General features: G+C 40.4%; 1 protein-coding gene across 2 annotated transcripts in view; it reads right to left on the bottom strand.

Annotated features, from left to right (window-relative positions):
• DAB1 (DAB adaptor protein 1) overlaps positions 1–23,096 on the bottom strand; it is a 667,553-nt gene that overhangs the window by 378,571 nt on the left and 265,886 nt on the right. The window lies entirely within an intron of this gene.

Genomic DNA, 23,096 nt, shown 5'->3' with positions numbered 1-23,096 from the left:
GCCATCATTTTGTGTGGCACGGGGTACTATGCAAAGAGTGTAAAATAGTGATTAGACTAAACATCTGGGATTCAGGACTTCTGGCTGGGATGATTGAACCTTGGTAGTTCTTTGTGAAAAGAAGAAGAGACGCAGAGAAAGAGTCTCTATCGTGCGTAATATCTGTCTCTCAGGGAATGAAGAAAATCTTTCGATTAATATGATTCAAATCTAAAGGGGATTTTTCCTCCTGAAAAGTACACTGTTTGCAAGGCAAATCCCAAATCTTAAGTCTTAGAGTCAGCACAGAGTTACTGTATTGTACGCCAACATTGCCCACGGTACATGATCCCTTGGTATTTTGAATTCAGTACAAGACATGGTTAGACACAACAGGCTCTGCTTTTGGCCTAGTTTCTTCCTTTTCCTATGTTGTTCTATAAAGCGTGGTATTATAGAACATTATATTTTCACAATCAGGGGAGAAATTCTGATTCCATTTAAGTTAAGTGAGTTTTGCTACTTGAAATCAGTGGGGCCAGGATTTCACCCCAGATCTTTATTGTTGGGACTGTATAATGTGTGAGATTTACATATGAATGATCAGAAAATAGGGTTTATTTATCTTGGAAAGGAAAATGTGTAGAGGGAACTTAAAGGGATTATTTTTGAGTACAGTAAAAACTGAGTAGTACCTCCCCTCCCCTTTTATTGTCACATCAGAGTGCAAAAAGGTGACTTGAAAGGAATGGAAGGGACAATTAACACACAAAGAAAATACTTCTTCACATAGTATGTAGCCTAGACACCATCATGATGGGTTTCTAGATATCAAGGTGACGATCACCTTAGAAATCCATGGAGAGATACACACACGTCACAGAATGTGTGGATTTTACTGGGATTTTCAAGAGGCCTTGATAACTTTTATAACCCATAAGAATATTTATAACTATACATAGTTTATAGGAGTAATAAAGTGTTTTAGGACGTAAGCAGGAATAAAGAAGCAATTTAGCATCCCTCCATGTACAGGACTGTACAATTGCCAGATACATCATAGGAGATTTTTACCTTCCTCTGAAGCACCAGGAGTTGCCCATTGTCAAAGGCAAGTTTATAGGACTTGATCGGTCAATGATTTCTTACAGTCTGGCAAAACCTATGTTCTGCTTCTCTGTTAATCATCCTTCAAACAAATTACCTACAGGGATATTTTCTCTGTTTGATGTTTTAACGTTCATTAAGAGCTCTTATGGCCTCTGTGTCTCTATATGTATTTATTCAGAAGTGTACTACATGAATTCACTTGGTCACATTTTCAAAAAGTTGCAGTATATTTTTATTACCTGTTTTACATTAGACAAGCATGAAATGTAATGGTTACTGTTGGATACAACAACAACACAATTTTACTATAGTAATTAGTCAATGCTTGTACAGTGATTTGAAGCTGTAAACCACTATAAGTGCTCAGTATTATTTGGTACATCCTGTATAAAATGTTCTAACCTTCTGAATGCAACTCACAAAATGAGTTGTTATTCTGTGTGTAAGATGAATTGTGTTAACCATGTTTTCATCATAGAATCATAGGACTCAAGAGGTCATCTAGTCCAGTCCCCTGCACTCATGGCAGGACTAAGTATTATCTAGACCATTCCTGATAGGTGTTTGTCTAACCTGCTCTTAAATACCTCCAGTGATGGAGATTCCACAACCTCCCTAGGCAATTTATTCCAGTGCTTAACCACCCTGAGAGTTAGGAAGTTTTTCCTAATGTCCAACCTAAACTGCCCTTGCTGCATTTTAAGCCTATTGCTTCTTGTCTTACCTCAGAGGTTAAGAAACAAAAATTTTCTTCCTCCTCTTTGTAACAACCTTTTACATACTTGAAAACTGTTATGTCCCCTCTGTCTTCTCTTTTCCAGACTAAACAAACCCAGTTTTTTCAGTCTTCCCTCATAGATCATGTTTTCTAGACCTTTAATCATTTTTGTTGCTCTTCTCTGGACTCTCTCCAATTTGTCCACATCCTTCCTGAAATGTGGCACCCAGAACTGGACACAATACTCCAGTTGAGGCCTAATCAGCATGGAGTAGAGTGGAAGAATTACTTCTCGTGTCTCGCTTACAACACTCCTGCTAGTACATCCCAGAATGATGTTTGCTTTTTTTGCAACAATGTTACACTATTGACTCATATTTAGCTTGTGGTCCACAATGACCCCCAGATCCCTTTCTGCAGTACTCCTTCCTAGGCAGTCATTTCCCGTTTTATATGTATGCAACTGATTGTTCCCTCCTAAACGGAGTACTTTGCATTTGTCCTTATTGCATTTCATCCTATTTACTTCCAATCATTTCTCCAGTTTGTCCAGATCATTTTGAATTTTAATCCTATCCTGCAAAGAACTTGCAACCACTCCTATCTTGGTATCATCTGCAAACTTTATAAGTGTACTCTCTCTAACATTATCTAAATCATTGATGAAAATGTTGAACAGAACCAGACCCAAAACTGATCCCTGAGGACCCCACTCATTATGCTCTTCCAGCATGACTGTGAACCAGTTATAACTACTCTCTGGGAATGGTTTTCCAACCAGTTTTGCACCCACCTTATAGTAGCTCCATCTAGGTTGCATTTCCTTAGTTTGTTTATGAGAAGGTCGTGTGAGACAGTATCGAAAGCTTTACTAAAGTCAAGATATACCACATCTACCGCTTCCCCCCACCCATCCATAAGGCTTGTTACCCTGTCAAAGAAAGCTATCAGGTTGGTTTGACATGATCTGTTCTTGACAAATCCATGCTGACTGTCACTTATCACCTTATTATCTTCTAGATGTTTGCAAATTGAGTGCTTAAACATTTGCTCCATTATCTTTCCGGGTACAGAAGTTAAACTGACTGGTCTGTAATTCCCCGGGTTGTCCTTATTTCCCTTTTTATAGATTGGCACTATATTTGCCCTTTTCCAGTCTTCTGAAATCTCTCCCATCTCCCATGACTTTTCAAAGATAATCGCTAATGGCTCAGATATCTCCTCAGTCACTTCCTTGAGTATTCTAGGATGCATTTCATCAGGCCCTGGTGACTTGAAGACATCTAACTTGTCTAAGTAATTTTTAAACTTGTTTTTTTCCTATTTTAACCTCTGATCCTACCTCATTTTCACTGGCATTCACTATGTTAGACATCCAATCACCACCAACCTTCTTGGTGAAAACCGAAACAAAGAAGTCATTAAGTCTGCTATTTCCACATTTTCTGTTATTATTCCCCGCTCCTTCCATCGAGTAACGGGACTACCCTGGCCTTGGTCTTCCTTTTGCTTCTAATGTACTTGTAGAATGTTTTCTTGTTACCCTTTATGTCTCTAGGTAATTTGATCTTGTTTTGTGCCTTGGCCTTTCTAATTTTGTCCCTATATACTTGTATTTGTTGATATTCATTATTTTCATCATTATGGAACCTTTACACTGGCACAGCATTCGTTTAACTTCTATAACAACTATTAGTTTCAGGAAATTGTCTGGAATCTGAAGCCCTGGAAAGGACTAATAAATGGACAGCAAAATAAACACGGGCTAAAGCACAATAAGCCATTTGTTGGACACCCTTTTCTTAGGCAGTCATTTTTCTGTTCAGAAAAGATTCTCTCAAACCAAAAACATGAAATGGGGTGGGGGAGGGAGGAGTAAAGTATGACTAAGATGGAAGAAATATAGGAATAGAAACAAAAACGTGGGAATATTATAATAAATCAAAATCTGAGTCATTTTATCTTAGAGTGAACACATTAAAGACTGTAATGTTGGCAAGCAGAGTGAGAGGAGAGTTAAATGAAACCCTCAGCTCTGGATCCAGACTTTCTGTCTCAGCTTTGCTTTATATATATGGTCTGGTAATATCTGTAGAAAGACTACATGACACAGGTAAAACTGTGTGTGATCAAAGCAACCTGCTAAGAGGAAATGTGTTTGCATCCACCAAGATCTCAAGGGAGAACTACCAAAAGGAACTCCTAACACTAGAGTCTTGGAAGGTGCAGGAGGATTGTTGGAATCATTTTTGAAACTTGTTTCCTTAAAACTTGGATCTTGCCACCCAGTGAGGCAATGAAACAACAGTAAGCGCCATATACTCTTTTGCTCCACTCTAGACTCAAATGGCTGATGATAACATGCCCCAGGTCTTTACAAAGTTCAGGCTGGAGGTAAGCACATCCAGGACTGTACACTCAAAGGCTACACCTACACTAGGAGCTAGGGGTGTGACTCCCAGCTCACACAGACACACATGCTAGCTCTCATTGGTCTAGCATGTGACAAAGACTAGTGTAGCCCCTAGGGTTGCCATCTGTCCAGGTTTTCCCAGCATCATCACTTTTCTGAGGTAGCTGTTCTGGGACATCTGTAACAGTGGTCAGCACACACTGCCAGCGGTCCAGTTTCAGGGGCTCAGGATCATCCCATAAGTCCTGGGGTTTTTTTGTCCCTCAAGGGAGGCAACCCTAGTAGCCACGGTAGCATGGGCAGCAGTGGCACAGGCTAGCCATGCGATAGCTCACGCTGCCATGAATGCTACAGCAGCCGCACAACTATGTATGCTTTGTGTGCCAGCCCGCTGAGAGACAGTGTGAGTATGTCTACAGGAGCTGGGAATCACTTGCACAGCTCCAAGACATACCCAAAATGACAGAAGGAACAGGAAGATCTAAAAAGATGTATGTGTATAATACAATACAGAATTGAGGAGTGCGTGTGTGTGACAAAACTAATTCTATAGGTAAGTCAGTCAATAAAACTAGGATCGCCACATAGAGGAATTGCTGGTAAAATCCAGCGTTTGAAAATGGAAATCATTTATTCTATGGAAACCATCCAAAATAGGAACACAACCACAGCGGGGTTCTTGCTGATATTATACTGATGACCAATGGCTCTGGGTAGCCTATATGCAAAAGTTCTGGTGTCTGTGGAGGCTCCCCTCATCCCAAGCCACTTGAAGGAAGACAAGTGAGGAACAGGACAGCCAGAATGGGGAAGAGTCCTGAAAGGTTCTGTAAACTGTGGAGTGAAAGCTATGAAGGTGGCATCTGGGGAATTTGAAAGAATGACTGCGATAAACATAACTGTCCAAAACACTGTGTGACAGAATTCAAATCCTGCTCTCTGCTTCTCTTTGGAAAAGAATCTCCATTGTTATGATCACTGTGGTGTTTAAGTTATTCACTCAGAAGGAGCCAGCCCTGGCTTTTTCATATTGATAACACACCCCTAGAGAAAAACACAGTTGACTGTAGGCCCTTTCTTGAAAGGTCACACAAGCTCCATTGAGAGATGCTAACAAGATGTTGTTCAAATAGAATCAAGAGAATGACACAGTTTACAGAGGATGGAAAGGATTTCTTTTTATGATCACAGGGAATGTACAGATCATCGTACACAATCTCTTATGTGGCTTCACTCCAATCCCTAAGGGGCACTTTCTACATCCAAACAATCCCCTCTGTCTAGCTCAATACAAATGGGTCTCTCTTTGCCCAAGAGAGGTTGAAACTGGAACAGCAGCAATGTTGCAGGGTAGGACTGAGGTGAATTGGCTGAGCTCCATGGGAAAGCTTACATATTAGTTGTTCCCACCATACCTGGCTCTGGCTATCTCTTATTTATGTATAGAACAGTAGTTTGCAAAGGCCTCAGTCATGGCTGGGACTCCTTTTTGTTCCATAACACATAGAATAAAAATGTTCTTACCTCAAGGAACTTACAGTCTAAATTGGGGTGGGCAACCGGCAGCCTGGGCACCACATCTGCCTCACAAGATCATTTTATTTGACCTGCCCATTCGTGGCTGGTGAAAATATTCTTGAGGGACTGTAGCCATAGGTGGGCCTGGATGGGCCATGGCCCAACTGATTAATACTCAGGCCTATCTACATCTTATCACCAGGTACAGTGTTTCAAGTGAGGGAAATAATGGGGGGTTCAGAGTGGAACAGAACCTGGGCATGGAAACAGGAGTCCATGCTCCAGCTGGCAACACCATTAACCCAACCACCTCTCCATCCCTCACATGGGAGGGGCTCCGCACCATGCTACCCTGCTCTGGTTAATGCCTTCCCATTGGCTCTCATCTCCCATTGCCAGTCTGATTGTGGCCAGCTCCCCTCCCTCTCCAGCCCTTGGGAGAATCAGGGCACAAGTCTGACAATGGGGAGGTATTAGCCGGAGCTGGGGATGGAGTCACAGCCTGTGCTGACGGGGAAGCAGAGTTGAGCTGAGAGAGATGAGGCAGCAACCACTTTACTAAGACAGTGAGCTGGCTCAATCTTAAATGTTCTCCCTCTGTATGGCCTGCCAAAGAGTTTTAGTGGATTTTGTGGCCTTCTATCACTTAAAGTTGCTAATTCCTGAAGCAGAGACAAGATATAACAGGTGGATGCAGATCACAAATGTGGCAGAGGGAAGGTGGAAGACAAGGGTACATAAGGTTGCAGAAGTAAAGGAACATAAGATAGCTCTCATACTTAGCTAAGCATGCAGTTGGGAGGTTTTCATGGTGGATTGTTGTTTTCAACTAAAAAAAAAGACAGATGGACAAGAGATACTAATGAATCACTAACAGGCCACAGGTCTAGCCATTAACCCTCAGCAGCTTACCCTGGACATCATGGCAGACTGTAGCACAGTGGGCTTGTTTGTTTTCATGATATTCTGCTTTGCATTATATTCAGCAGTAATGCAAGAAACCTACAGATCTGTATCCTGTAAGACATTAGCTTCAGCAAGTTAGCGTAAGGTTTGAGACCTATGATTGTTGAACAGATAAACGGCCCAACGGAAAAAACCCAAGTATTTGGGGAACTGAAAATAGAGTTTAAGTGGAAGTTCTGGCCACAGGTAAATAATTCAACCACAGAAGTGTCCTGGCAACGAACTGACGTAGATAACAGGTACATGAGATACATTTAAAGCTAGCCTGCTTGCTTGCCTATATATATATTTTCCTTATAAGTTTCTTATAGGTTTGATTATTTGTTTTATTATAATAGGTTTATATTAGGATATATTTTGGCTGTGACACAAGGGACCTGCAGGTCCAACATTAGAGAGGTGAGGTAATACAAATAAGGAGAAGGGAAAAATCCCGTACTGAATATGAGTACGGTAGGAGAGAGAGATGTAGTCCTTGGGAAGTGCCAGAATGATGGCCACTGGAGATGATGGGGAAGGTGATGGTGACGAGGAAGATGATGGCTAACATTTCAGGTTGTTCTACAAGGATGGTGTGAGTATATGGATGTGTAGATGTACATTCTGTAGTACCTCTATCTATCTTACTAAGTTGGGGTGTTTGTGACTGTGCTAAATGTATTAATAAACTATATTTGTAAATATAAAAGAGTTCCTATATAGTGAGTGTTGCAACTGTGCACATCAGGGTTCCCAACTATATAATAATTTAAATACTGGACCTGATCTTGGAGCAAGAACCGGTCAACCCTCGAGGTGACAACTGGGGATTCTTAAGTAATCAATATAATTAATACATAATCTAAGATCAGGCTACACAGAGGTGGATCTTAAGGAAGGATTTGAAGGTGGACAGAATAGTGGCTATACAAAATGATTTGGGGAGCACAAGGAGCTGTGAGGGGGAAGGTGCTTTTGGGAGAAGTGGCTGAGTCTGGGTGGCTGCCATCATTGCAGAAGTAAAATGGGTACATCGTCACAGTGGGTTAAATCTGGACAAGTGGAGGGATTTCAATTACAAAGGGCCTACAAGCTAAGGACCAGAAGTTTGTGTCTGATATGGCGGAGAAGGGTGGTTCTAACATGATCAAAATGATGAGATAGGAAGGCGATTCTGGCAGCAATATTTTGAATGGACTTAAGAGGACAAGACGACAATGGTCAAGGTGCGTTAGGCCCTTTCCTTCATATACACCAAATGCACATAAAATAAAATATTGTAAGAATAAAAAGATTAGCATTAATGTTTTAGACCGTAAGCAGTCTTTTTATGGTGACTCTGCTCTTTTCCCATGGCTATTATAGATAAAGAAATTTTGCTTGCAAGAGCTGTGAAATAGGTTCAGCTACAGTATAGGACCCTAAATAGCTTTACGCCATTCCATCAAGTTTACTGCTGCACTTCTGTTTCATTAATCCACCAGAGAAGCTTTACTGGATTCCCCACACAAACACATTTGCTGAACAAATCATGTGCACAAAAAAGGCATCTGCTTACAAATGAAATAGGTAGTATCCGACCAGAGAAACTGTGTACAGGCGTTCAAAATAGATGATACAAGCAGAAACCTTTACAGAGGAAAGATGACTATAAACACAATTAATATTTTAAAATCTATACAGTTTTTTATAAGCTTTTGTCTAAGTCCCAGAAGAGTAATAGGCTGTAAGAATGGCCATGTACATGATGGAAAGAGAAACTGCACATCTCATACTTCTTTAAATCTTATTATGCTAGGTAGCACATCCGTAATCTAGCACAATCCCTAGTAGAAGCGATCTGATATAATAGTGATATTGATAAATTATATTCTGTCCACATTGCTAGGGTGCCTGCAATGTGTTAAAATGCCTGGAGGATCAATGAGCTACTCTCATAATGTATAGAGAGAAATCTTGTTGTGTCTGTCTAGAGACAGTTTCTCTTCTAATGGAGTGTGGTTGGAGGGTGTCTGTTTAATTCATGTATTTAACTCTTGATCTCCATCACTTCACAGTGTTTCTGTGCTAACTGCAATATATAGAAGCCATTAGGCAATAGGACTAAGATTGACTTTTCTTCTTTCAAGAATTACACAGAAGGATGGGAACAACTCAGGCTCATTAACGTATGTGAAAGAGTTCGCATGGCTGGCAGTAGCAAAAGAGAGTCCAGCAGCCAGCAGAGAGGTTTAATTTTAAACCTTAGGTAAAGGCAACAAAAGGAATATCTATATTTCAGACTAACCAGTTTATTTGAGCATGAGCTTTCGTGAGCTACAGCTCACTTCATCCGATGAAGTGAGCTGTAGCTCACGAAAGCTCATGCTCAAATAAACTGGTTAGTCTCTAAGGTGCCACAAGTACTCCTTTTCTTTTTACGAATACAGACTAACACGGCTGTTACTCTGAAACCTATCTATATTTCAGTGTGGCATCTTTGAGTGTCCAATAGGCAGCTAAGCTAGCACTTCTACATGATGACAACCTATAATCCTGTGCGTTTAATAAAAAGATAACAGATATTTTAATTATTGGTCATATATGTAACAGCAGTGCTAGAGACCAACCAAGAACGGGGCTCACTGTGCTAGGCAGTGCATGAACAAGAGTAGTAGACCATACCGTAATGAACTATTTGTTAGCATGTTACTGCCCTCTGCTGCAAGGAATCAACATTGCACAAGTTTGTGCCATAAACCCTACACTAACCGTCATTCTCCTTTAGTTCAAGGGACAGGGCATTGTACTTCTGGATCCTGAGGACCTGCACTCTATCTCCACTATCCCTGTGATGTTGTGGCTGTGCAACACAGCAACCACCATGATGTCACCTAGGTAGCCAGCGATATATTACCATATATTCTATATTGTCACATAAAAATATTATGTTGCAGCTAAGGTAGGACTTGCAATTCAAACCATTATTACTGATGAACAGCAAATGTTCAAACCTGCGGAAATCCACCTGCTAAGTTAAAATATAAAATCCCCACAACGAGCTTACACACCCCATTCGCTAAAATGCATCCACAGACTGAACCTATGGGGCTGTGCTGTGATGTCCGCAGGTGAGAAGTGTGAGCAGGTCCCTGCACAGGAAAAACTGGGTCCTGCAACCAGGAGGGAACAGTGAAGCTAAAGGTTGAGGAGTTTGCTTGTTCCTGTGAGGACTTAAAACTCCTGAAGAGTAAATGACCTAATGAGATGCAGGTCTCCCCTTTGAAGGCAAACACCCTCATCAGTCCCTAACTTCACAAGTTCCCTCACTCTCACCAGCATTTCTTGGTCAGCCAATCAGAGATCCCTACTGCCTAACCCTGAGACGCTCCAAACAACAACAAAAAACCCAACCAGCTCTCAGTAGTCTCCTGCCTCCACACACTTTCCATCCTGACACATTCTGGCTCCTCCTACATGTCCCATCTTGGCTCCCCTCACCCTCCAAAACAATCTATCGCCCCCACATCTGCCCATCCCTCTGGCTCCTTTCACTGCCCTGCCAATACTCCATCTCCTCTAAGCCCAGGTACTCAGAGGGGAGTGAACTGCTCCACTTGAAGTGGTGAGCAGGGAAGAATGATGATTGAGCCCACATTCATTCCCTGGGCTGCTCAGGAGGTGGTGCAGCCATGCTTTGCCCCTTACGCAGTGAAAATTGTAAAGTTACAGTCCAGCCCTGAACAGTTAGAAACACCAACACCTTCCACTCTTCCCATCCCCCTCTCTCACTGGAATACCCAGCAACAGCTAGGCACCAGAGCAAATCCTTAAGGGGAGCAGAGTGGGGCAGTGGGAGGTCAAGTGCTGGAGGTGGAGGACAGAGCACGAGCACTTCCTTGGTTTCTCCTGCCAACAGACATGCCATGCCTCACTGGAGGTGGGGATCTGGTGTTAGGAGCCACAGCACATGCAGTGCAGCTGGGGCTCTCTTCTTGCCGAGTATCACATCTCTCCTCAAGAGTGGCAATCTGCAGAGACAATGTAATGAGGGAGGATTCACGATTTTATTCTCACTTTATGCCTTCTGCATCATATATAATTGAAAGGCAGAATATATAATGAATCTCTTCTATTTAAACTACAGAAAATTAGCATTTTGCAACCCCTCCCCCAAATATTTTACACATTTTGATCAACCCTGACATTACGCAAGGTCTCGGTGGGCACACCTCAGAGACATAGGGAGGAGAGAAAAAGGAGTGTAACAGGCACACATGGTTATGTTACAAATATTCTCCTAGCTAGAAACTTTGAAAAATGTCAGATATCAAGGAGCATATGTTAGATCTGCCCCTGAATAGTCACAGAACACTACATTTACAAACAGAGAAAACCAATTTTAAAATCGCTCAGTACATTTGCATGCAGTGTCTGTAGAATGTCTTAAAATCAAGATTAATAGGAACATTTTAACATCAGGGCCCAGATGATAGGAAGAAGAAGGGCAGACTACACAGCCAATGAGCTGTGTAGAAGATCAGCAGCAAATGGATGCTGGATGGATTTACATAAGCAGTAAAGACTGAAAAATGGCACACAGTCTCCCTAATAAAAAGAACATGATGTTAATGTTGTGCTGGGAAAGCAAAATTTTCTAGATTTACTGTGATCCGCAGCAAGGTTAGACAAAGCCAGCTGAAAGTAGTTCCAAATCCTACATCTCCACAACTGCCAAAGATGATAATCATAAGTGTTTGTCACATTAGCCCAAAAGGAAAGCACTGTCTAATCTCTCAAACCCCACAAGAATTACAACCCTTAAACCTTTGGGATTCTTTGGCTTTTTTTCCAGGCTGAAACGGGAAAAATGGAGACCCCCAGATAGCTTTTCAGTTCCATCAATTGTTTCCAGGATGAAGGCTTTTTAGAAGCAAAGATTATAACAGTCAAAGGCCTAGCCGGTGTCTTCCTCGCTGAAGCAAAATACATTATTCATCCTAAGTAAGAGGTGTCTGTAGAGACAGGACTGGAGAGCTGTGGCTTTTGAAGCTTAATGCTTCAGTTTATCAGGTAAATGAACCTGTAGAGTGATCAGCCAGCCTTCGAAACCCCTTCAATATCCCAATGATATACGCCCCAAATTTTCTCTCAGATTTCCTAACCTTTTTAATGAGAGAAAAGGTCTCAGTTGTAGAAATATTCAGTGTCCTCTATTGCCATCTGCAAGTTTTAAAGTATATATTATATATAAATAAATGCATTAAAAAATCAATAGCTTTCTCTCCTGCTAGCCTGTTATCAGGTCAGTGCAAGAGGCTGAGAGATCAGTATACCATGGTAAGAAATATTTCTCTGCACTTAGCCCACTGCAATTCAATCTCGGTAAAGAACGAAAACCCAGAATGCTGTCATGAGGCAAATATACTACTAAGAAATCCTAATATTCCTCCTGTTTCACACCATTCAGCTGAAGGGTGGGTGGAAAGATAAGAGCTACAATTTTCTAGTGTTAAAAAGGTGAAGTATTTTATTCCTCTTTTTTCTACCAGTGTATTTCCTCCAGTGAACATCATCCTGAAAGTGTTACGTAGATCAACGGATAAAGACCTTGAGTGTGATCCTGCGACAAAACTCCCAGTGTATTCAAGGTTGGGCACCGAGCATATTACAACACAAAGTATCCTTTTCTATGTTATTGAGTGGGTTAAATGCATCTAGTAAAGAATGAAATTTATAGCTCAGTCAGAACCTTCTCACTAGGACTGGCTGAAAATTTTCTATCAAAACTTTTTTTAAATGGAAAATTGGGTTTTCAACTATGTGAAAATGTTCACAAAAAGTGTCAGCTTTCCACAGAAAATGGTTCCCTCCCCCCCAAATATTTTGGCTTTTAAACCATTTCAATGAAGATATCCTGTGTTGATGCCTCACGTGTGTTATAATTCAGTTGTATCATATCCTCATTCTCCAGTGCGACCCAGGCTATCCAGCTGGATTAAATCACCTGGGGTGCAACTGCTTCCCCTCACTTTGACTAAGACCCCAATGCATCATGAGAGATGTAGTCCAAAACAGAGATCCCAGCATATAGAGAAGAAGTGGAGCATGAGCCACCATAGCAGCATTTCTGAAACAAAATAATTTGATTTTCATCTGAAATATTTAGCAGTTTGATTTTTTGGTGAAAAGCTGGATTTTTTTTCCCCTCCAGAAAATAAATCCATTTCCCAACCAGCTCTGTTTTTCACCATCTAATATTCTGAGCAGCCTATGCGTCAGACTTGTCCTTTCTATCTAGCAAATACAGTGACAGCTTTCTGTAACTTCAACATTTCCTCTATCACATAAATTAATTCAGAGGCTCCAGGTGCCAAACTAGCCTGGCTTTAGAGCAGTGCTTCTCAAGCTATCTGATGTGGGGAACTGGCAATTTTTTCCCCCAATGTGCGCGCAGACTGGCAGCCGGTGGCTCGCGGACCGGCACCGGTCCATGGACCACCACTTTGAGTAGCACTGCTTTAGAGTGCAATCGAGTTCCTTGGCTATTATAGAGAACTTTATTATGAATAGCGACTCGTTTCCAAGCATCACTTCATAAACAGCACAAGTGTCTTAACTAAAGGGAATTGTTATTGATCTCTGGGCATCCTAAACTCAATAAAATATTGCAAGAGAATTGTTTTCGAATGAAACAGTCATTTAAATGCCATTAATTTTATATCTGTCATTCCCGTTTTACTACACTTTATCCCTAAATTGAGGACTTTAATGCCTTTTATGCCACTTTGGGATTTTGATTCAGATTTGAAGGCTTGGAAGTGGCTTTTTTTTTTTTTTTGCAGACCAGTACATTATCGTTGGGACTGCCGGTGGCTACAGGTTGTTTGTAAATTTTATATTACAAATAAAATGAGGGAGGAAATCTTAATATTTGTCATCTATACAAGCACAATGTTTCTTCCCACTCCCAATATTATTTCAAAAGTATTTTCAGCTGTCAAATTTAGTGCCAACATGCAGCAGACGCACTGGCAGAGATACATAACTGTTATATTTTTCGTGACCTGAAATGCATTTCAAGATGGGATTTTTATAACTGTTTATAAAACTGACCATAAAAAATAAAGCTTAATAAGTCATAAAAAACCCCCAATAACCCTATGTTAAAGAATTAGGTTTTGACAAAAGTGAGATTTATTAACTACTGATGCCCTGCCCCTTTTGCAAGGTACTGTATTGCAGATTTAATAGCGTGAAATTGCACAGGATTCTTCTCTTAGAGGGAGGATCTGGAAGGATACTATAACGGGGCCATTGCTACTGACAGTGAATGGATATTTCCCTTCAGCTTATGCCAGAGATCCCGCTGCTGCAAAAATTCAAGGGCCGTGTTCAAATTGCAACACAGAAAATGTTTGGTCATCCCCTCTGAATGGTGTACATTACAGGGTAAAAACCTAAATGTGTGCCACCAACCAGAGGCAGAAGCTGAGCTGGAACTGGAATAGTCACCTTACTTAGTTCCAGCTGGGGGCCTAAACCTACATTTCTTGGGAGATTTAACTTCCCAAGGAATGCATTCTAAATGTGTTACATCATCAAGACAGTATGGGGTGATTTTAAAATGGAGTGTTAGCCTTATATATGAATTGCATGGCTTATGTCATAACCTTAACATACTAAAATGTATTTTTATTTTTCACATGCAAGAACCTCCCCTTAATTGTCTATATACAGCATTTAAATAGCTCACTGTGCTGTTGAATTCTTCATTTAAATGGTTTGTGTCTTTATTGGATAATCTCTTACATGTGCTTCATTATATCAATAACAGTAGGAAATTATTGATTTTTCTGAAGCCATTAAGTTCAATTAGCTTTACAATTCAAATGGAAAAAGATGGTAAATTACCTTCACTTGATAAAAACAGTAAGAAAAAAAGGCTAATACCCTAATTTGTGAAGTATGCAAGTTAAGTGGTAAAGGTAAAACAAACAAATGCATATTAGCATAACAGCTCTAATCAACACCATCCAGCATTTAAAACTGGCATCATTATGCCTAGTGGACTGTGTAGTAATAAGTAGTTGTGATGTTGTTTACCCACTTAATCTCGTGAATATATTAAAGCAGAATAAATAATAAGCAATGGGAAGAAAGGGCAGAAAAACATTTGAGACAAATTAAGCTGCCACTCATCCTAGGCATAAACATACACTGTAGGTCTGTCCAAAAAGAGTTAGTTCTAAATTTCAATCTCAGACTCAAAGAGTTATAATGTATTTAAAGGGTTCTCTCCTAGCTAAAAACCTATGTAACACTATGCTAATTTTGTTAGTCTGCCTGTCCTCCCACAGGCCTTTCACTGCCCCCTACTGGACTGGATGTCAGATTTGACAAGTTCATCAGATAATGTTGCCTAGTATTGCCTTTAATCTCCAGAGGTATTAATCCCAATAGCATTACAATAGTAGTATTACATAGCATGAAAATATCACAGGTTACTGCTAGTACAACATGATAAGGGGAGGTGGAATATTTTCCTACAACAAAATGTGTGCAATAATCAACTAATCTCTTCTCATTTCTTCCCTGCTTCTAAGCCCACACCACAAACTGCCATTGGCTGCTTCTACAGTTGAAAAAATAGGAGTTGTGCCACTCCATTGATGGTATTAGTAGTGAAAGTTGTAGTATCGACTGTGCTCAGGAAGTGGTAAAAATGCCTGAGCCCTGCCCAGCCCACAATGGCACGAATGAAGACCCCAATTCAGCAAGGCTCCTACGCACATTTACCTTTATGCACGGGTAGCCCCAATGAAGTCACTTGAGGTCCAAATGCATATAATTTTGCAGAATTGGAGGTGGAGAATATCCACGTACTAATTTTAACGAACCAATTCTGCCATTAAAAAGAGTAAATTTGACATCAATGAATTGCCATCCGTAATAAGTATTGGTCTTTTACAAATAGAGAAAGCTGATAAGCAGAAGAACAGTATTTACATTCAAAAGACAATGTACCACTTTTACTGTAAAAATATCACTTCAACCCTGAAAGTTTGATATGGACTCAAGTGACAGCATAAGTGACATAAGTGACAGCATTTTACCTATTTTTCTTTTTTACATTTCAGAAACATAGCCATGTGCTATCCAATTGCTAAATACAGCTCTCGGGTTGTAGGGAAGTGCGCCTTAGTGGTAAACAGAAGTGCTGGACTGGCGTTCTAAGAGATATAAGCAAGTTTCTCGACATCAATGTCTCAGTGTAGCTTCTATAAGACCGATGTTTATAAAATTCATGCCATTGGAATTAAGACCCCTGGGCTAAGAAGCAAGTCTGATTTTTTTAAAAATCTATTAAAGCAGAGGCTAGCGTATAGTCATTCATCCCCACCTAATAAACTGGATTTTACTTATGTTATAGAACATTTTTTGCTGCGCTTCTCAAACACCACATAAAATCTCAAACTAGAGATTACAATGATGACAAATACAGTAAAACTGAGAATGCTGTGAACAAAATAAGCTCTTCTTCAATAAGATTTGTGGCTGTTTTGGGAAAGGCTTAATTTGACATTTAAAGAAGTTTACTATGAAACACGGTGAATTCTAATGTTTAATTTCAATTATTATTCCTAGAAGATTACAGAAGTGGCAAGTCACACACTACAGCTTTTAAATATTTTTTGCTATTAAAAATATAGTTTCCTCTTTTTAGTTTTACTGTGGGGCTGAAAAGAATTCTGTAACGAGCTTTGCTTTGTCATCTCTAATGTAGATTTAGATGCAACGGAGTGGCCTTTTTAAAATTTGACTTGTGGCCTCATACCATCACTGATTATACAATACCAAAGGGGTCTATAAAACCCAGGTTTATGAAATTGCAGCTTTGGGTGTGACATTAGGCAACACATTTCCTCATGTTTTCTAATCAATCCTGCACGACTCCAAGAGTCCTCAACATCTATGTTGAAGGTACTCAGAGCCTCACGAGGGGCATTCAGAGCTAGCAGGATTGGGATAATGATTTGTAAGTCCCCAGGAAAGCTCTTGTGTTATGAAGTCCTTGTGCTGAATGCTATTTCAGTTCCCGACTGTGGACATAGTATTGATTTCTTTAGTGACAGCAATCAGTACATAATGAGAGAACAACAAAGCAACCGTCCATCCAGACACAAACCCACAATCAGATATAATCTGGAGGTTCAGTGCTGATTTAATTTCTACTGACCCAGCTATTTGGTTTAGCTTGGTGTTTTGTTTAGGGATTAGAGTTCAGCTGAGGTTCAACAGTAATACTTAGCATTATTATAGTGTTCATCTTCAAGGCATTTTGCAAACAGCAAGAAAACCACTCTCCCCCCCCCCCATCCCCCGGCCCATCACCTCATAAAAGAGTTGCAACTTCCAATATGGCTTTTTTTAAAAAAAAAAAATAGCAGTAAGACTCCTTTGCACTTACCTTGCTCAATGTCACCCTCACTTCACTCTATACCTCACCTCTCCTCTCAAGCTTTTTCTTCCCATTCGTCTCCCCCTGTCACGGCATATCTAGCCTCAAGAAACTTTATTGTTTAACATACAAAAGAGATGCCCTGGTTTTCCAACAGGAGAGCGTGAAGTGTGAACTGAGAAGGGATGTGTTCCAACAGGAGGCTTTGGAAGACGTTGAGAAGATGTGGTTAGCTTATTTTATTTTATGTGACAGTTTAGAAGGAAAAGAAGCCTCTGCCTATAGAATTCTAGGCCATCAACATTTTCCATGTAGTCAGAGCAGAGCAAAGTCTCAACTGTCTTTTCAGGCAAAGGGACCATGAAAAGAGAGACAGGGAAAGATGAATTGTGACAGAACACACCCCATTTCTCTCCTCCATCCATTCATTTTAATGACAGATTTGAAAAAGTGAGAATCATAAAATAAAATTAAGATAACTCTGCTAGATTTGGATACATTCATTCATGTTGCGAGGTGCGCAGCACAACAGAAAAAATATATACATGGGTGAAAATTATTGTCCACATTTTACAGATGGAGAAACAGGTATGAAGAAGTTAATTGCCTTAGCCAGGGTCATACCAAAAGCCTGTGGGAGAGCCAGAAATGGAACCTATGTCTTCTGAGTCACCTCGAACATATTGCCACCTCATTGGTGGTCCAGGTTCCAGTACAGAGAGGCACAGTTTAGGTAAACTGCAGATCCGAATTCTAAGTGCGTTTACGGCATTCCAGATCTAGGGCTCTGTTTGAGGCCCATCTCTAGTCAAAACCATGCAAAACTTGTCCTTTCAACACAAAACCAGATGAAACTCAATAGTGTTTACTGAGTTTGGAGAATTCCTTTTGAACCTGGGCTTGTCTATACTTATGGCTAGATGGGCACTGCTGCGATTGATACAGTGGTGTCAATTTAGCAGGTCTGGGGAAGACCCGCTAAGTTGATGGCAGACAACTCTCCCGTGGATTCCTGTACTCCAGCTCCCGGAGAAGAGTAAGGTAAGTCAGCGGGAGAGTGTCTCCCATGTAGACACCGTGGTAAGTGGATCTAACTATGTCCACTTCAGTTATGTTTTTCATGTAACTGAAGAAGCATAACTTAGATCAATTTACCATGGTAGTGTACACAAGGCCTGAAACTCAAAGGTAACCATCAGGCATTGTGATCATGGACAGATTAACTGGGTCCACATGAACCCCTGAAACTCCAAGCCTGTGAATTTTGCACAGCTCAAGTGCAAATGAAATGTATATTTAATTTTTTTGCCTCATCATTTTATTCCACTTCCCCACTATGATCACACTATTGTTTTCTTCAGTAACTGCAATCATACTTAATGGGAAAACAGAAAAGCATCCATCCCAGATTTTCAAATCCATCAACAGACATTTTTTGGAGTTCAGTATTGATTTAATTTGTAATAAACATTTCCAGTTTTAATCATGGATATTGTTGCTTCTTTAGATGTCCAAAAAATATTTCCCATTTCACTTTTTAAAAGAGATTATGGATAAGAATTGATTTCCAGATGTTAAGTTGCAATGCCAATATCCAGTGGGTTTCCGCATGCAGCAAGTGTGAACTTCAGATGGGTAATGATAAAAAAGATATAATAAAAGAGATATTTTTCAGATACAAATGCATGAGAAAATGTATATTTTTCTGATTAGTTCCTGATTAACCTCTCCTAGTTTTTCATATTATGGGAAATATTTTTCAAGAATAGATCCCTGTGCTTTAAGAATGAACCTCTGATTGTCTATGAGGTTATTGCACTTTCATGTACAAGTAGAGAAGAAGGAGGAACTTGTGGCGAAAGCACTAAACTGGGACTCATGATCCAGTTTCAATTCCCATTGGATCCACCAAACTTGTGTGCATCTCTCTGTGCATCAATTCCCTATCTGTAAAATGAGGAGAACAGTAAAACCCCTTCACACATTACAGCTACATATGCGGGGGTGCATACATTAATGCTACTTTTCTCTCTATCTTACAGAGGAACATAAGAACGGCCATACTGGGTCAGACCAAAGGTCCATCTAGCCCAGTATCCTGTCTTCCGACAGTGGCCAATGCCAGGTGCCCACAGGGAATGAACAAAACAGGTAATCATCAAATGATTCATCCCTGTCACCCATTCCCAGCTTCTGGCAAACAGAGGCCAGGGACACCATCCCTGCCCATCCTGGCTAATAGCCATCTTATCTATTTGGTCCCTGGTCCTGCCATTTACAATGCTGGGGCAGACATCAGTGGGGCTCTAGTCAATTACATTATACATTACAACATAAAGGACTTAGATTGCAATATATTCGGGGCAGAGATACTTTTACTATGTAAAAAGAAAAGGAGTACTTGTGGCACTAACAAATTTATTTGAGCATAACCTTTCGTGAGCTACAGCTCACTTCATCGGATGCATTCAGTGGAAAATACAGTGGGGAGATTTATATACACAGAGAACATGAAACAATGGGTGTTACCATACACACTGTAACGAGAGTGATCAGGTAAGGTGAGCTATTACCAGCAGGAGAGCGGGGGGGAGAAAACCTTTTGTAGTGATAATCAAGGTGGGCCATTTCCAACAGTTGACAAGAACGTCTGAGGAACAGCGGGGGTGGGGGGGGACTAAATGTGGGGAAATAGTTTTACTTTGTGTAATGACCCATCCACTCCCAGTCTCTATTCAAGCCTAAGTGAATTGTATCCAGTTTGCAAATTAATTCCAATTCAGCAGTCTCTCATTGGAGTCTGTTTTTGAAGTCTTTTTGTTGAAGAATTGCAACTTTTAGGTCTGTAATCGAAGATTGAAGTGTTCTCCGACTGGTTTTTGAATGTTATAATTCTTGACGTCTGATTTGTGTCCATTTATTCTTTTATGTACAGACTGTCCAGTTTGACCAATGTACATGGCAGAGGGGCACTGCTGGCTCATGATGGCATAGATCACATTGGTAGATGTGCAGGTGAACGAGCCTCTGATAGTGTGGCTGATGTGATTAGGCCCTATGATGGTGTCCCCTGAATAGATATGTGGACACAGTTGGCAACGGCTTTGTTGCCTAACACAATGTGGTCCCAATTTCCACTGAGGCCTCAATTTGCTACTGCATACAACTAAAAGTAACAACAATAAAGAAAATCCTGTTACAAACAAGTATCTGCCTAATTAGCTAGGTCCATATATTAATTATTAGAGCTTGTCGCTTTGCTACTCAGCCAAGATTTATCACCCTCTCTTATGCATGTCTTAAACAAACAGAAAGGGTACAGCACATCCTGAGAAGGATTTTGCGTTGAATCAACCGTAACCACAGGTCAACCAAGAATAGTTTTTCTATTGTGGCCAATGTAATTCCACTGGGATGTAGTTCAAGTGGCTCCCAACTAGGGTGACCCAACAGCAAGCGTGAAAAATCGGGACAGGGGGTTGGGGGATGATAGGGGCCTATATAAGACAAAAGCTCCAAATATCGGGACATCTGGTCACCCCCGCAACTCAGTTGCCCATGGGGAATGCAATATATCGAGGTTTACTGCGGTTGAGTTCAGAAAGTAAGACTATAATATAATCCTGTCAGGAGCTTTAACAAATATGGGGCTTCCAGAATGGCAAAGGCAATAGATTCAAACTGACGTTCCAAAAAAACGTTTTACCTGCAGATACCGTCTCCAGAAACCATGCTCATGTCAGTATGTGTCCTCTAGCATCTCTAAGGATTTAAATGTGTACGTTTGAAAGACATGCCGCTCTCCAAATGACGGAACTCTTGAAGAGTGCCCGCTGCATGACTAAAGATTTTCATGAGAGTCATAAGTAGAAATGATCCTGGTAAAGGCTTTAATGGAAATGTAACTTGAACTCAGTCGGATGGAATTATGTCCCTGTAATGCCCATCTGTAAATTTAACAGTTCTGTGATGTTGATGCAAACCCTTACACCTACATAGCCTATGCATATATTTAAGGCTCCCAGCAGGTATGGATTTACTGCCTAGTATTCATCCCTCCTTAGCAATAATATCCATTAGCTGTTAGTTTTTGTTTTGACTCAGTGTTTAGGAATCAGCAGGGCGATAAAGCTATTTAAATGGAAATACGATTCAAATGCACAATCACCTGATTCGAACATGAACAGGACCTGCTCCTTAACATTTTTCATACAATAGCTGCCTTTTTCCTCATTAAATGCAGAAATCTGATTAACATTTAGATCACACGTGCTTTCCTTATGGCAATTAGGACTAGATGCTAGAGTTGTGTTAAACTATGGAGGATTTTTATACTTTATCATGAAGGAAAGAACAAAGAACCTCCAAAACAGTACATCTGGTCCTTTTCGCTGCCTTGATTATATTCACACTCTCAAGGACAAACATAACTTTAAAAAGAGAATTCTGCAGGGAAAAACTTAGTGAGAAATAAAATGGACACTCACGTGAGCCTAGCTTTGTAATCTAGTACAATGGCTAGAAAAACAAACGATAATACTGTACATTCATTGGCAACATACAGTGTAATCTCTTAGAATGTTTAAACAGTTACAGATTAGAAAACATCTGTTGTAAAATTGCACTGGTAACGAGACCTTTTTTGTTCTGGTGCAAAAATAAATAAAAAAATCTGCAATTCATAAGGTTCAATTCCTGTTACAAAGGATCAAACATCAGCCACTCTGAAAGCGCTGTAATTTATATAAAGGTGAGCTGATTTCTGAAGTCCAAGGCATATATATTAGTTTGCTTAGGTCATGCTGTGACACACTTCACAGAATATTAAGCTATTTGTAGGGCACTAAAGTACAGGTCAGATTTTTGAAACTTGAGTTAGAATCAGTATTAAAAAAAAAAGCGTGAAGTATCTTTGTCGTACAAGAAGAAATACGTACATTGCTGCTACAGTCTGATTTCTTAATAGTCCCCAAAGGACTAGTCATTTCAGTGTGGCATTTTGCAAGTTTAAATTCCACTGTAGTGAGGAGGGTTCTAGAACTGTGCATTTCAGGCAGCCATATACTGGCACTATTGATTCCTCATGGCCTGCCTGCAGTTTGCAGTACCAATGGTTTGCTCGATCAACTGGATCAGAACGGCAAATGAATTCTTTGCACTAATGCAACACCCAGAGAGCGCAGCAGAACTGAAGGCTAATAAAGCGGTTGCATGTTTCAGACACTTTATTAAAGATGATCAGCAAAGAAAAGTTAGTTAGGTTCATGCCACATTTCCTTCTTTCCAGTGTACGGTGTGAAGGGGGCCAGGAAGGTTTCTCTTTTCTGCTTCCTTTTAATATCCCACGTGACACCTCAGTCATCCAGTACGTCCTTCAACAAAACCAAGGAAGGACAAGATTTTATGTTCCGTATATTCGTTTAAAAATAACAAAGCGAGGGGGAGAGAAGCCAAAGGCCTTCTTCACACAGGACACAGAGGCAAAAAATAAAATAAAATAAAATAAAAAGCACAAGCCCATTTCCCCTTTTTGCAGGTCATCCTTAAGCTTTCGTTCAAGCTGACAGTCCTTCCACAGGCAAAGGCTGTATTGACTTCTGTGGAGGACACGGCTGCGGACAGACTTTGATTAAATGCAAACACAGGACTGCATACCAATCAACGCACATCTTTTAGTATTATCTCCTTAATAGGCTGGCATCTGGAGGGCTTTGGTATACAGCCTTCTAGTTCCAGTTGGTAACGTAGAACAGCCCTGTCATTTCCCCCAATACCTGGAATGCTACATATATGACCGCTACATCTAACAGGAAGATGCTGGAGCAAGGAATCCTAATTTTGAGAGACTGAACGCTAATTGATGGTCAGCGCAGCGAGATTTAATGGAGGTGATTCACTTCCTCAGTGACTGCTCTTAGTTAATGCTATTGTTGGGTAATGAACTGTCTTTTTAAAACACACAAACTAACAAA

The sequence above is a fragment of the Chelonia mydas genome, chromosome 8, assembly GCF_015237465.2.
Source record: "Chelonia mydas isolate rCheMyd1 chromosome 8, rCheMyd1.pri.v2, whole genome shotgun sequence".
NCBI lineage: Eukaryota > Metazoa > Chordata > Testudines > Cheloniidae > Chelonia > Chelonia mydas.
Note: the sequence above shows the minus strand (reverse complement) of the source record. Positions and strands in the feature narration are given on the sequence as shown.